Here is a 14,049-nt window from a genome sequence, read left to right as displayed (position 1 = left end):
GTGCTTTATTACTTCACATTCATTCTTTGGATAAATGTTTATTAAAAACCAATACTTATTAGGAAACAAATATTTATTAGGAAACACTGCTAAACAGATGCTTGGAAGAGAATAATGAGGACAGGTTGAGCTCCTTTATAAGGGTAGTCCAGAGCAGTAGTAATAAGAACCTGTCATTGAAGATGTGGGGAAAGTCAAGGGGCAACTCTCCAGGCAGATGGAATCAAACATCTTAGAAAATAGTAGTTATCTTTACATCTCACATAACTATAATATGAACTACTGACTAGCATTTAATGGAACCCTCAAAATTTCAAAATTGAAATTATATAATTTCAATTATATAATTTAAAAGAAAACATTTTGACTCATATACATTCAATAATGTATACACAAATTACTTTGAAGAGCAAGTCCAATATAAATAAATTGAATTTGAATTTCCAATGGAGGAGACTTAGATTGAAAAATGATATAACACTTTTGGTCACATATTTCCTAAGACAAATTAATGCATTACTACGGGTGCCTCACTTTGAGTAGTACCCATCTAGAAGTTTCATGCTGTTTATGTCCTAAGTCAACTAAACATTCGAATTTATTTGGGGTCAGGAATGTAAGGTAATTCAGAACAAAAAAAATGAGAAATGATCTTTAGACAAACACAGGAAGAAAGATTTAAGATATTTAACTTATGCATTCGTCATCTGTGACACTATAGTGACAGGAAAAACATCATAGAACTCACTCACTGTTCAATCTATGTTACCTGTGTCCATCTTCATTCCATCTTCTGGAAATTTCTTTAAATGAAACATCCAGCACGGATATTACTATATCTGAAACAAGGATGCATACACATCCAACTTTCCTTTTCTTAAAAAAACTGAAGTTGAAAATAAATACAGGAGTACTCTAGTATTTCATGGACCCACTGAATTACCTTGCTCCTGAGTTAAGAATAACAATGTTGATTTGTTTAAATGAACAGATTGCTATTTCTAATTCCATCAGGCTGAACTGCAAAGAATCCTAAGAGATAACCAGCACTTCTTTCCAGATATATGTTGGGAGGACAATCAAACATCTTTTTTCTCCCTTGCCATTAAAGTCCTTATCTGAACCTTGCAGAATGTGAGCCAAGTTTGTTAATTGTGTTCTCTAAGTCATGTCCTTATTACAGACTCCTCTGTTTGCACTCCTTTGTCTTTGAGGTATGTGTTCATCTCTCCTTTCAAATAGATTACTCACTGGGAAGCAAGGAGCTGAAGTTTCTCTTGCAGAGACAGAGCCTTTCCTGGAAAGAAGACACTGATTTTATCCAGAGCAAGCAGATGGTCACACACCTAGAAGGTTCCATAGAGCTTCACCTCTGTCATCCAAATTCCTCTGACATGCAGGAAGGCACAGGTGGAAAGAAGGTGGTAAGGCAAATGCAACCTATTTATGCTCATTGTCCTTCATGCCATCAAAATAGCTTGTATCCTGAAAGAACCCTTGAAGTCAGCACTAGGTAAAATCAAAGTAAAACTCAAAAATAAATAAATAGATAAACAAAAGGAAACACGGAATTTTCTTAAAACAACTGGCATTATAGAACAGACTACAGGATTGTCATTTTAGCAGAAGTAATTTTATTCCTATTGTGTTCTCCACAAATGCCGTGTATGGAAGAGTAGGAAGGAAGGAATTAAGAGAGAAAAATATAGGAAGTGACACTTCCAGAATTTCTAAAGAACCACCTACTGGGCCAGTCAAACTGTGAAGCAAAATTATTTAAAGCAAAATGAGGATATATCTTGCAGGCAGCTAGAGACACATTTCTGATAGCTATCAATTTTGCAATACCTAGCTAATTTGATTTCTGTTTCCCTTTACATTTCTTGGATGCTAAGCAAAGTCAGGCAATGGGTTAGGCACCAGGGAAGTACAGAGCCTACTGTTACAGACTCCTGTTCAATTATCAGCTCCAACCATGAAGATTCTATGGTCTGAGAATATATTCTGTAAAATGTGACATCATTTTCTACATAAGTCTGATGTGAATATAAAAAGATTACTAACATAACTTGCTTATAGCATAATAAGCACTCACTACTATCATTACTAAAGTACAGGTTTGCAAGAAATACGACCTCTCTACAGTTCATGATCTAGTGGGAGATCCAAAATCAGAAACACGTAACTACAATGCAATGTGATATTATGTATTATATTTCCTCCCATTCTAATGTAAACCCCATACCTCTGCAAGGGTATGCCTTGCATCTTTTGTTATGGTTCTTTTTCAAAGTTGACTTCAAAGCACCTAGAACACTGCTCAGCACAAAGCAGTTGTTCAATAAATCATTGTTAGTTGAATGAATAAATGAAGGAACAAAGGAATGAATTGTTAATGGCCATCATTCAATAATGGGCATCTTCAAAATCTGATATATGTAGGGGAAAAAAGATGTGGCAAAAATTACCTAAATTCAAAAGAATACGCTTCTACCTATAACTCCTACATTACTGAAATCTGACTCACTGATAACCTAAACATGCATGTTTTGGTTCTGGATGCAGAAAATAAAAATAACTGTACTAGATTTTCCTTTGTTTATTCAAATATCAAAAAAGAGTAGTTCATTTAAATATAGCTATTTTTAGTGCCCTGAGTAAGCTGTGTTGGTGCCCTCATCCCTTCCCTAGGTTCTGGCCCTGGATCAAGGCAAATCATACTTGTGCAAGGGGAGTTGATGGTGTCTGACCAACCAGCACCAAAAACTGGCAGAGTCAGGACAATCCTAATTCTGAGCAGAAATGATGGTGTGTGTTCCTGATCACAATTTAAGTTGATTTTTAAAATAGAGTCCTAAATTCATCGTTTTCATTTGAGTGATAATGTTTTGTGGAATAGGAGTCAAAAAGACTAGAAACAGTTAAATTAGAAGCCAGCCACCATTGGGTAGCATAATTTCAATGAGGAGATGCTTTTTAACGCCCAAAACTGTTCAGCTGATAAATGCACCTTTGAAATACCACCTATTTGTGAATTGGTATTGCTAGTATTTAAATTGTACTCTATCCATTTATCAACTCTCTATGGAATAACACAAGCCACTTTATTTAGGTCAATATCTCTGCCCAAAAGGGATACCTGGAATAATAAAGACACATGAAAATGTATTTAGCTTTTTATTCTATGAGGTTTTAAATCTAAACTACAATAATAAGACATATTGGGCCATAACAGATCGTGAAAACTATAAAACCTAAATAATTTAAATAGAACTGCCCAGAACCCTTTTTCCTTTCATGAAAAACCAGTGGGACTTCTCCCATTGAATCAGTGAGCAACATGTTCTCTTTCTTCTTTGGGTATGTTAGCTGAGGAGCCGTTTTCCTAAGCAGAGAGACTGAGCCCACTGAACACATAAGGCATGGAGACAGCAGATGAGCCCTCTGAGGCAGAGAAGGGGAGGCAATCAGAAGACAGTGGTTCTACCCGCCATGCGCACTAGCCCAGAGCCCAGAGCCCACCACCCTGCCAGGGACACCTCCTCTGCACCCATCAAAGCAACACTGCCTCTTTCTGCCACCTCTCTCCATTTTTTCCATATTCCATCTCACCTTAGGAAATATGCATTCTAATCAGAGTAAATTAAAATTTATATTTTGAGTGTTGCTTTAGATGCACTGAAGAGTTTCATAAGAATGTCTTCTCATCAACACAATTAAACCTTCCTTGGGGAGAAAGTCATGACTTTGATTTCCTTTGTAATCTCCTCACAGCAGATGGCCCCATGTCAGAGAGGGCTGGGCTGAGGGGGCTGTGGGACTCTATTTCCTGAGATGCAACACACACAACCTACAGGCCATATGAAAGCCGCATCCTAATGAGTATAAAAACCAGGGAGTTCAATAAATGCTACCTATCATTCAACTCATTCAGCGAATTGTTGTCATTGTCACTGGATAATAAAGGACCATGAGATAAAGAGATCTAGGAATTTTTTAGTAGAAGAAAAATGTTTCATCACTACACAAGTCATTTTGAAATTCTTTACCCGGTACTACTTTAATGTAAAAAGACGATTGGCAGAGTAGTTCTTACAGATAAAACATATGGTTAATAAGAACATATTTTAATCGCTCACTATGGACCCAGCTTTGAACTAGATACTTTACATAGACTGGCTCATTTAATCTTTCCAAAACTTTGAAACGTAAGTTTAATTATCCTCATTTTTCAGATGAGAAAACTGGGCTCAGTAAAATTAACTTCCTCAAAGTCATTTAGAGCATTAAATGGATCAGGCTAGAACAGGACTGGAGAGGAAGATAACATTTTCCATGTGGAACACAGAAACTGCTACTATCATGAATCTGCTGACCACCTCTCAGCAGATAAACCCCCAAAAGACATCTCAAATTCCATCATTTTGTAAATTCTGGTTTAGTTTCCAAGCTGCTCATGGGAAATGTCCAAATTCATCTTAAAAATCAGCACAACCAAAAGATAGTTTAGTCACCAGCTCCCTGTCTCAAACCCTTATGTTCCAGTAATGTCATTACTCCCAATACCCTGCACTTCAAATCCCCACTCCACCTAGGCCCTCTCCCATAACTAATTACCAAGCATCAAGAAAGCAGCTGTTACCCATTGAAAACCACTCTGCCTGCTACTGGGCTTAGGCCTGAGAGAGATGGAAAAACACATAAGCTAATTCATCACTTAAAGGAGCTTAAAAAATCTAGCACTCACATATGTAAATCATAAAATAAATGAGCCACATAAATACAAATGGAATTCAGGGGAGAGTTTACCCTCAGTTTGAGTAGTCATAAAATGCTTTGTGCGAGACTGAGATTGAGCTGGGCTTTAAAATAATTATTTTAGAAGAAATCCTCACTCATGGTAACACTACCAAACTCCCTGAAGAACACAAAGGGAGAGGCAATCCCTGACCACCCTTGACCTAGGAGAACCTACTCTAAACAATGTGTCTCACAGACAGAATTTAAAATAGCAGGGAATGTCCCTGCAGCACAGAGGTGACCAGCAGGGTGGTCACTGTGGAGAAGCTTGATGCAAAGGACTAGTTAAGAAGTGGGGCTAAATGATGATGGAAGCCAATTTGCCTTCATGCATATGTTCCAGGGACACAACATGAAGGCCACGCAGGATCCAAGCACATGCTCAGTGTTGGGAAAGGCAGAGGATGAATAAAAGTGACTGGTGTCCTCATGGGGGTCTCAAGGACAAAGTTAAAGTCTCACAATGATTTTGACAGTTCTTTAGAAAAACAAATCTGGATGCAAGTTTGATGGGAAGAAGGAGACCTAAAGACAAGAAGTTCCATTTAGAGGTTTCTCTGTGTTCCAGGCATGAGACAATACAGTCTTGAAGTCAGTCGGCAGCAGCAGAATTCACACAAACAACTAACTCCCACTCTAACTTAATGAAGAAAAATCAAGACCAGAGAAGACTTGTATTTTGCACAAATTAACAATAAAATAAATTTTTAAAAAATTTAGTATATAATTAAAGACTTTGTAAAAACAACCATGTATACAAGTCTTTTTTAAAGAACTCAATGTGAAATTTACACTTTGTGAAATATGAAAGGATAATATTGCTATCACTTCAAATTAGAAAAAAAAATAGCTTCTTAATCAAGAGATCTATACCACAAAGAGAAGAACCAAAATGCATCTATTTTAAAATTTAAAACATAAATTTTTTCATCCAAAGACATCATTGAAATAAAAGACCTGCCACCAACTGGGTGAGAATCATTAAAAAACATTACAGAAAAAACTCTGGCATCCACAATATGTAAATAAATCTTACAAATCAATAAATATTTAAAAAGCAGCAGGAGAGCTAAAAAATGTGTGAATAAGCAATCTACAGAAATCAGAATGTTAATAAAGGGGGGGAAGTAAACATTACTAGCAGTCAGGGAACAACAAATTAAAACCATAATGATGTAACCATCTTGCATCCATAAGATTGACCAAAAACAAAATCTACCACCAAGTGTCAGCAAAGATGTAGAACAAAAGGAGTTCTTATAGATTCTTGGTGGGAATACAAATAGCTACAACCAGTTTGGGTAACTTGGTATTATCTGCTAGGTGTAAAAGTACAAATACTACCCTTCAGCAATTCCAATCTAAAGAGATAAGCTAAGGAATTGTCCTTTGTTAGCACAAGGGATGTGCACATGAGTGTTCACTACTGCCTTGATTGGAAACAGCTTATTAAATATCCATCAACAAAAGGTTGTTGCACTAATTATGATAACTGTAAAAAATTAATAAATTGTATCTGTACATCAACTAAATTCTGAACAAATAAGGTATATGTTTCAGTCAGCTTTTTCACTGCTGTGAGTAAAAGACCTGACCAGAACAACTGCAGAGGAGGAAAAGTTTATTTGAGGGCTCACGGTTTCAGAGGTCTCAGTCTAAAGAAGGCCGGCTCCATTCCTCAGGGCTCAAGGTGAGGCAGAACATCATGGTGGAAGAGCACGGTAAAGGGAAGCAGCTCACATGATGATCAGGAAGCAGAGAGAGAGAGAGAGACTCCACTTTCCAGATACAAAATCTATACCCTGGAGCCACACCCCAATGAACCAGTTCCTCCAGCCATACCCTACCTGCTCCAGCTACCACTTAGTTAATTCACTGATTAGGTTAAGGCTATGACCCAATCATTTCTCCTTCAAACTTCCTTGCACTGTCACATGCTTGAGATTTTGGGAGATACCTCACATCCAAACCATAACAGTAAAAAACACAAGTAACATGTTACCATTTCTATATAGTCTGAAATTACCAAAAGAAGACTACAGCGCTTAGGTGCATATACATAGCAAAGTATATGAAAATAGGAGAGGATGGCAGACACATGATTTAGTGTACTGAGTACAAGTGAGGGAAGATATGTTTGGAAACAGAATACACTGGAAGTATCAACTGTATGTGCAATAAACTAGTTTATAATCTGGGTGGTGGGCACATAGGTGTTTAGAAACAGATGACTATAACTTGAAATTTTTTCAAAATATTTTTTCCCATTTCTACATTCTTAAACCTGGTTCTCAACAATTTATGCCTCACATAGGGCAAGAAATTCCTTTATTCCAATTTGGACTCAATTTCTTCTACCAATTCAAGCAGTCACTTTTTCATGTCACTACCTATTCAAAATACTTATGTGGCTCCCATAAACTAAACATTCTTGTAGAGCCATTATGGCTTAGGCAGTCCCTCCATAATGCATCTCCATCTTCTCAATCAGATATCTCTTCAGGTCTAATAAAATGCACTGAGGAAACTAGAGGACCACCTCCCGACCAGTTCATTTGAATCTCCATATCTTTGTAGATGTTTGTATCTGAAAGTCATCCTTTCTTCCTATTTAATTCTTACCAATCCATAAAGATTCAGTATAATACCTTCCTCTTTAGGAAGCATTCCATAAGTCCTCATGTGTTGTTAAGTTCAACCTTCCAGAAAATTCCAAAATATGATGTGCCTATGCACTTGAAACACTTAGTTTAATTCTATAGCCCATCACTACTAATTACTTCCTACATCTTAATCTTACCCTTTTGGCTGCATTTTAAGCTGCCCAAGAATTTGAACTATGTCTTGGACTTCTGTATTCTCCATAGTAATGAGTAGCTGGGAGATAAAAATATTTTTGTGTGCACATACTTAGACCATATACATACCCAATATTTGATAGCAATCACCCAGAACCCTTAGGATTCTTATCATCAAAGCAGAATATTTTTAATTATCCACAAAAGACATTTAAATCTAGAGAAATTATTTCCTATTGTAGTTTATAAAAGCATAAGCCATGTTCACTTTGAATTTTACCTTTCCTTACAGACCATTTAAGGCTGAAGAGAGGACCTGGTAGTTAAAACAGGGTACAAGTGGCAGGTTAGCTTATCAGTCAATCAGACCATCATAAGACCACACATCCTAATTTACTGCAAAAAGGATAATGAAAAAAGTATAAAGGACTAAAACTGCATTCAACTGGAGAGACTCAGTAATTAACTGACTTCTCAGTTGAGGTCTTGGAAAGAGAAAGCAATGTAAGATGCAGTGTTCCAAGGAGAAGGGGAAAAAGACCTCTGATCCTACTTCACAAAAGCTAAAGAATCAAGGAGACTCATCTGAATTGCCAAGGCAAGGGTTCACACAATACATTTTCAAAAGTGTTACTGCTTCAAGATTTCCCCTGCTGCCTCTCCCCAACTCTAAATGGGAAAGCACATCCCTGTTTGAAAGAATGAGAAGGTTACCCTGCCTTCTCGGTTAATGTCTACAGGAAAATTGCTTTGAAGGGGGTGAAGATGCCTTGCTTCCGTGCTACTGAAGTGTGATGAATGGTATCAAAGAGTAGTTGTTTGCAAAGCCTGGGACAAGATCAAAATGCCATTTTCCTCTGAAATTGCAGCATGTGTTCTGTAAAGAAATCTCAGGGAGATATAGTAGGAAAAATTCTGGTCCAAAAATAGACTTTGAACTGAATTTCTACTGAAACTGAAATCAAGAAGGAAAGGGTCTCCAGGGAAGGGGTATAATCATGAGGTTAGAGTGAGGGTTAATGCCAATTCTTCTCTCACACATTCATAAATGTTCACCAGTAGTAGAATTAACAAGGAAGTTACTCTAGCAGATGTTTTCAAATTAGCCAAAACCGTGTCACAGAATAAGGCAGCAGAGCTGGAAATGTGCCCAGAGAGACCTTCCCACAAGTCGCCTGAGGGAGCCCTTTAAATATGTCTGAACCCTCCTGGTGCAGAGATTCAGATGCAAGGCCAGGGTGATAAGCCCGTCACAGCACAACCCTCCTCTTCTAATTGCTTATCCATGGCTTCAACAAGACCCGCTATACTGCTGAATGCTAAGGAAACCTAGTAAGATTGGGCAGTTCCAAATTACACACTTTACGGCTTGCCTTTGTGTGACTGCTTACAAATCTGACAAGAAAACACTGAGAGAAGATAGAGAAATTGTTAGTGACAACAGATGAGCAAGCTATAAGTGAATCTGAAAATGAACGGTTTCATTTCTGGCAAATTCTGGAAAGAGGGAGGAGGGTGAGTTTGCATCTTCATACTATATTCAGAGCATTGATATCTACTTTGCAACTAAAAATAAAATGGTCAATCATATCCTAGCTTCACTGGTTCTCATCTTAACTATACATGGGTTAAGATAGAAATGGGGCTTCCAGTGGGGGAACTGGTTTTCCTAAATGGGATGTCACTTGTCTCCCGAGAATCATTAACTTCTACAGGAAAGAAAATAATAAATACCAATAAGGAAAAAAATCTTAAGCCAACAAAAAATGAAAACGTCCCGAGTTTCACACTCATCTGATAGATTATCATGTGTTCACTGGAATAAGGGAAGTAAAATTATTGAGTCAACACATGTATACAACACCAACTTCTGTGCAGTCAGAATAAGGAGCAGAGGACTTCCATCTTTTTGAACCTTAGCTCAACACTCCATTTTGGTTTGTTTGTTTTTAACCACATGTCTTCCTCTTTTGGGTGTATGCTGCAGGGTTACATAGGAGGACACAGCAAATACATATTGTAAAGTCAAACAGCCATGTGTTTGAAGAAAAGGAGCTGGTGCCTGATCTATCCTACAATCAATCATCTGTGGCTATTTATTAAACTAAAGTGAATATCAGAAAATGATTTCTAAATCTTCATGGTAGAAGAATATTTTAGATCTTTTTAGAAACTTCTCTGGCAATTCCTGATAGACCACACATGCAGACAAAGTCACCTTCAAAAGACAGTAACAAGATTCAGGCTACAAATACTCCGTGATTTTTTTTAAAAAACTGTCTTTTGGAGACCACTATAATCATTCTTTTCTTGGAAAATGGAGAACTGTGAGCACTTAGGATCTTCTGGAAATAAAAGAGACAGTGCAAAATAGGGGATGCTTTTGAGACTCCAAGGGTCTCAGCACATAGATTTCCTACAATGCTAGCAAAGGGGTGGCTTCTTGTGATAGTGTTTCTTTATAATAAAAAGTGTACAAAATGATTAACATACCATAGACATACACATAGATTTTAAGTATGGGAGGTGAGACTTGAATTTTTCAAGAGTCCTTTTAACCTTACTATTATAATGGTGTTCTATCAGCAGGAAGAAAAAAAAATCAACAAAGGAAAAGGAGAAAAGAAAACAACCAAGAAACTTAACGACTACATCCTTTCCTTAAATTAAAGAGAGGTAAGAGCGGTTTCTATAGAGATGAAATCTTAGTAAAGGTCTTCCAATTAAATGCTTCCTAAAAGGAAACAAAGTCCCTCTCCTTTGATAAAGGGCAGAACAATTGATGGGAATGATCACAAAGGAAACATAATATGAATTTGAGTTAATCATATAAAGTTCACTATAGAAATACACATTTGGTAGCATTTTACAATTCCTACTGAATTTGAAATAATATGCAAAATCAAAACACTGAACTGTTTCCAAAAGAGTTGCTATTTAAAAATAAAGTACTTGTCTCAATTAAGTTCTAGCTGAAACTACTACTGTTCACCTATCACTTGTAAAATCACTTGTAAAACAAGTTCCCCTCTTCCCAGTTTTGTTTTTATACTTTAGAAAATCAATCCAGAGAAGCATATGGAATAAGGGCATACATATCTAATAGAACATCAGAATGCATGCAGTTTCTGTTTCCAAATTTGATTCCATAGGACCCTTGAGCTTAGAAGAATTGGAAAAGTAGAATATCATAGTTTTGGACTATTTCTCCATATGGGTTATCCAATATTTTGGAAGGGCTTGTTTTCATTTGCTTTGAATAATTACTAATATGATTTATCAAGTTTTTAATCCTTTCAGAACAACATTTATCTTGATGGAGAAATTAAAGATGCTAAACCGAAAAAAAAAAAAAAATCCTCACGGGGAAAACTCATGTACATATCATTCCCTGAAAGCTCAATTGCTGAAATGTAATTTGAAGAACTTTGTCAGAAAATTATTCATAATTTTAGAAGTATGTTGACAAGTTCATTTTGCCAAAATTACACTGCCTTTAATTTTTAAGATATTTTTGATAAACTAATCAGAGTAAAAAATAGAGGAATGGAGAAACAGACGTAAAATTTTCAAAAAAGACTATATTTGCAAGTGTATTAAAGTTTTTTTTTGTTTTGTTTTGTTTCATTCAAGGTAACCAATTTTTTCTCTTAAGCAAGTCAGTTTTCCTTAAAAGCAGTTACAGAATTTCCTATCTGGAACTAGGAATATTTCAAGGTAGTGACTTTACTCTGGCAACTTTAAACTCAACTACTAAATGCAAAGAAAATTAAGAACAAAGCTGTTAGATCAACTACAGTAGAAGAGGAAAGGGATCAGGAAAAGCAGGGCAGGGAGGGTAAGAAGGAAAATGAGGTATATGATCAAAGTGTGGTATATGCATGTAATAATATGCCACAGTGAAACTCATTATTCTGTATAATTAAAATGCACTTTAAAAAAGCAAAGCTATTGACCCAGGATTTCTATCAAATTTGCTTCAAGTCAAAGCATTAATTTTCTGAGCCAAGGACAGCTTTTCTAAAATTTTATACACGTTACAAAAATATTCAATATTTCTCTATATACTGAATTTCCTTTTAAAAATCTTAAGCAAAGAAAGCTCTATTTTTGACATAATATGATGTAAATTAGGACACTAATTTGGACCTCCATGTCATTTTCATTCAAGCTGGAATAAAAAGTAATGCTATGCATGCAAAAATGACCTAAGCCAATGAAAAGTTGCTTCCTGAAACTGAAATTGTGTTATAAATAACCGTCAAAAGACTTGTTCGTTTTGGAACAGCTCCTTCCTGGTAAAAATGGTAATAATAATAATTTACAAGATGTTTGCCTGCGGTTCTAAAATCGCTTTCCTAGTTTAAGCATTTCTCATTCCTGTGTCTACACGTCCGATTGATCCATCGCCACTTTCTACGAAGTCATTCATGAAGACCATAAAAGCTGAAGATCTCTTTGTTACTTTTATTACATGTCTTTCCCCATTGTAATTCCATAACTTCACGTGCTATGCCGGTAGGCGGGGAGCCTCCACCTCCCTCACCCGGGGGCCCAGTCTCACTCTGTCTCTCACAGAGAGGAATTTAGTCTTGCCCGGATCCATAAAAGATGTAATATCTCATCCACCAGTGCCCCTGTCCTCGCCGCCTTGCCATCTCCAACCCCTTCCCCTCCTCTTGCCCTCCCTTTCTCGGACACAAAATTCCGCAGCGCTACTGGCGGCGCGGAGGGCGAGCCCGGCGGCGGGAGGCGCGAGTGGCGCTAGGGCACAAGCGCTCAGTGTCCCCGGCGCCCGCACCCGAGCCGCCCTCCGCCCCTTCCCAGGGCCTCCGGGGGCCACACCGAGAAGCGGGAACTGCTCGCCTTCGCGAGTCCTGAATGCAGGGTCTTCATCGCCGCTCGGTCCCCGAAGGTCCCTCCTGCAGCTGCAGCCGCCCCTCAATGAAAGTGCAATTTGTTATCTCCCCCAGCCCCGAGAAGTCCCTGTTTGGTCTCGGCTCCAACCCACTCAATTCAATTTGAATACCGGGTCTCATCGCCCGCCACGCGATTTGCAGGCAACTGGCCTGGGCAGCGGGTAGGGGGCGACTCTCCAGTGACCTCCTCCTTGGATCCCGTTCTCTGTGTGCGTCTCTCTGTGTATATCTCGATATCTCTCTGTGCCTAACAGTCTTTGTGTCTCTGTTTCTCTCGCTCGCTCGCTCGCTCGCTCTCTCTCTCGCTCTCATACGCACGAGGGAGGGGTCTCTCTCCACAGTTAATGTCAAAATGTCACCCAAAAAGCAAGTGCAACAACTTGCTTTGCAAACGACCCAGGAACCTGTCGAAAAAACGCCTGCAGACAGCAGCCCCCTCCTCCCCTGCAAGGTGCTTCAGGGTTTGGCGGGTGGGGGGCGGGAGTGGGAATTTGGTCCGTCTGGAGATGACGGAGACTGAGGACTGGGTTCCCCTCCCCCTTCTGGGACCCTGTCGCAATTAGAAATCTGTCCCTTTTGGGGGGTCCTGGGGGGAGCTGCGAGGACCGCACTCCTGGAGAAGGGCACGCCGGCCCCCGGGATCCCGGAGTCCCCAGGGGGCCCGGGAGTGCGCCCCAGGCAAAGGAAAGGGAAGCGGATTCGCAGAGTGTAGGGAAAGAAGCCCAGCCTGCAGTCCTTCCGCGGGCGAGGGCAGTGGCGACCTCGCGGCGGGCAGGAGCCACCCAGCGCGCCGCCACCGCCACTGCCACCGCCGCCGCCGCGCACGCCCCAGTCCCGCGGCGCAGCCTGGCGTTACCTTGCTGCTGCCCGCAGTTGGGCCCTTGCTTGCTGAGTCCGTCCGTCTGGCCCACGAGCCTCAGAGGAGGACGAGAGGGGTGGCCCCTCGGCCGGGACCGGCTCTCAGAGAGGGGATGGGAAAGACCCGAGAAAGGAGCTGAGGCAGCTGCGTCCGCTCGCGCCGCTGATACTGCCGATTCCCGCGGGCGGAAGGTGTCGGCGAGGCCGTGTCCCGGGATTGCGGCGCCCGGAGCGCTGCGCTCGCCTCTAGCGCGGAGGCTGAGCGCCGGGACGCGGCGGGCTGGGGCAGCGAGGCTGGGCTGGTCACCCGCCCCTGGGTGCATGTTAATACGGTGGGGAGGAGGAGTCCCGCGCTTCCTCCGCCCAACCACCGGAGCCGGCGGGCGGGCGGCGGCCGCGGCCCGGAGCCAGCCGCTCCCACCCGCCCCAGCTACTACGGCGCTGCCACTAGCTCTGGCCCCAGCCCAGGCACGTGCGCCGAGGCCACGGGGAGGCGCCGGCGTCTCCCGGAGCGCGCTCTAGGCCGAGGGGTGCAACCCGCTCAGCCTTCGGGTGGGACGAACTCCGGCACCACACAGAGGGGAGCCATACATGCCCGGGATGGAACAGAGAGGCGGCCACCCGCTAGTGGGCGTGACCTATGGAAATGATTGTTCCCTTGCGCAGCATCTTTT

The 14,049-nt window shown here is 40.5% G+C and overlaps 1 protein-coding gene across 6 annotated transcripts in view; it reads right to left on the bottom strand.

Annotated features, from left to right (window-relative positions):
* The window catches only part of Dlgap1 (DLG associated protein 1), an 879,880-nt gene extending 866,204 nt beyond the window's left edge, over nucleotides 1-13,676 (bottom strand). For 5 of the 6 annotated variants that reach the window (XM_047526690.1, XM_047526689.1, XM_047526695.1 and 2 more), the window contains exon 1: nucleotides 13,374-13,676. The gene's annotated coding sequence lies outside the window, so the exon portion shown is untranslated. Of the gene's footprint in view, nucleotides 1-12,627; nucleotides 12,667-13,373 lie in introns of those variants that run through there. The other variant, XM_047526691.1, reaches the window with a different exon arrangement.
* Nucleotides 13,677-14,049: the final 373 nt, after the last annotated feature.

The sequence above is a fragment of the Sciurus carolinensis genome, chromosome 15, assembly GCF_902686445.1.
Source record: "Sciurus carolinensis chromosome 15, mSciCar1.2, whole genome shotgun sequence".
Classification (NCBI taxonomy): domain Eukaryota; kingdom Metazoa; phylum Chordata; class Mammalia; order Rodentia; family Sciuridae; genus Sciurus; species Sciurus carolinensis.
Note: the sequence above shows the minus strand (reverse complement) of the source record. Positions and strands in the feature narration are given on the sequence as shown.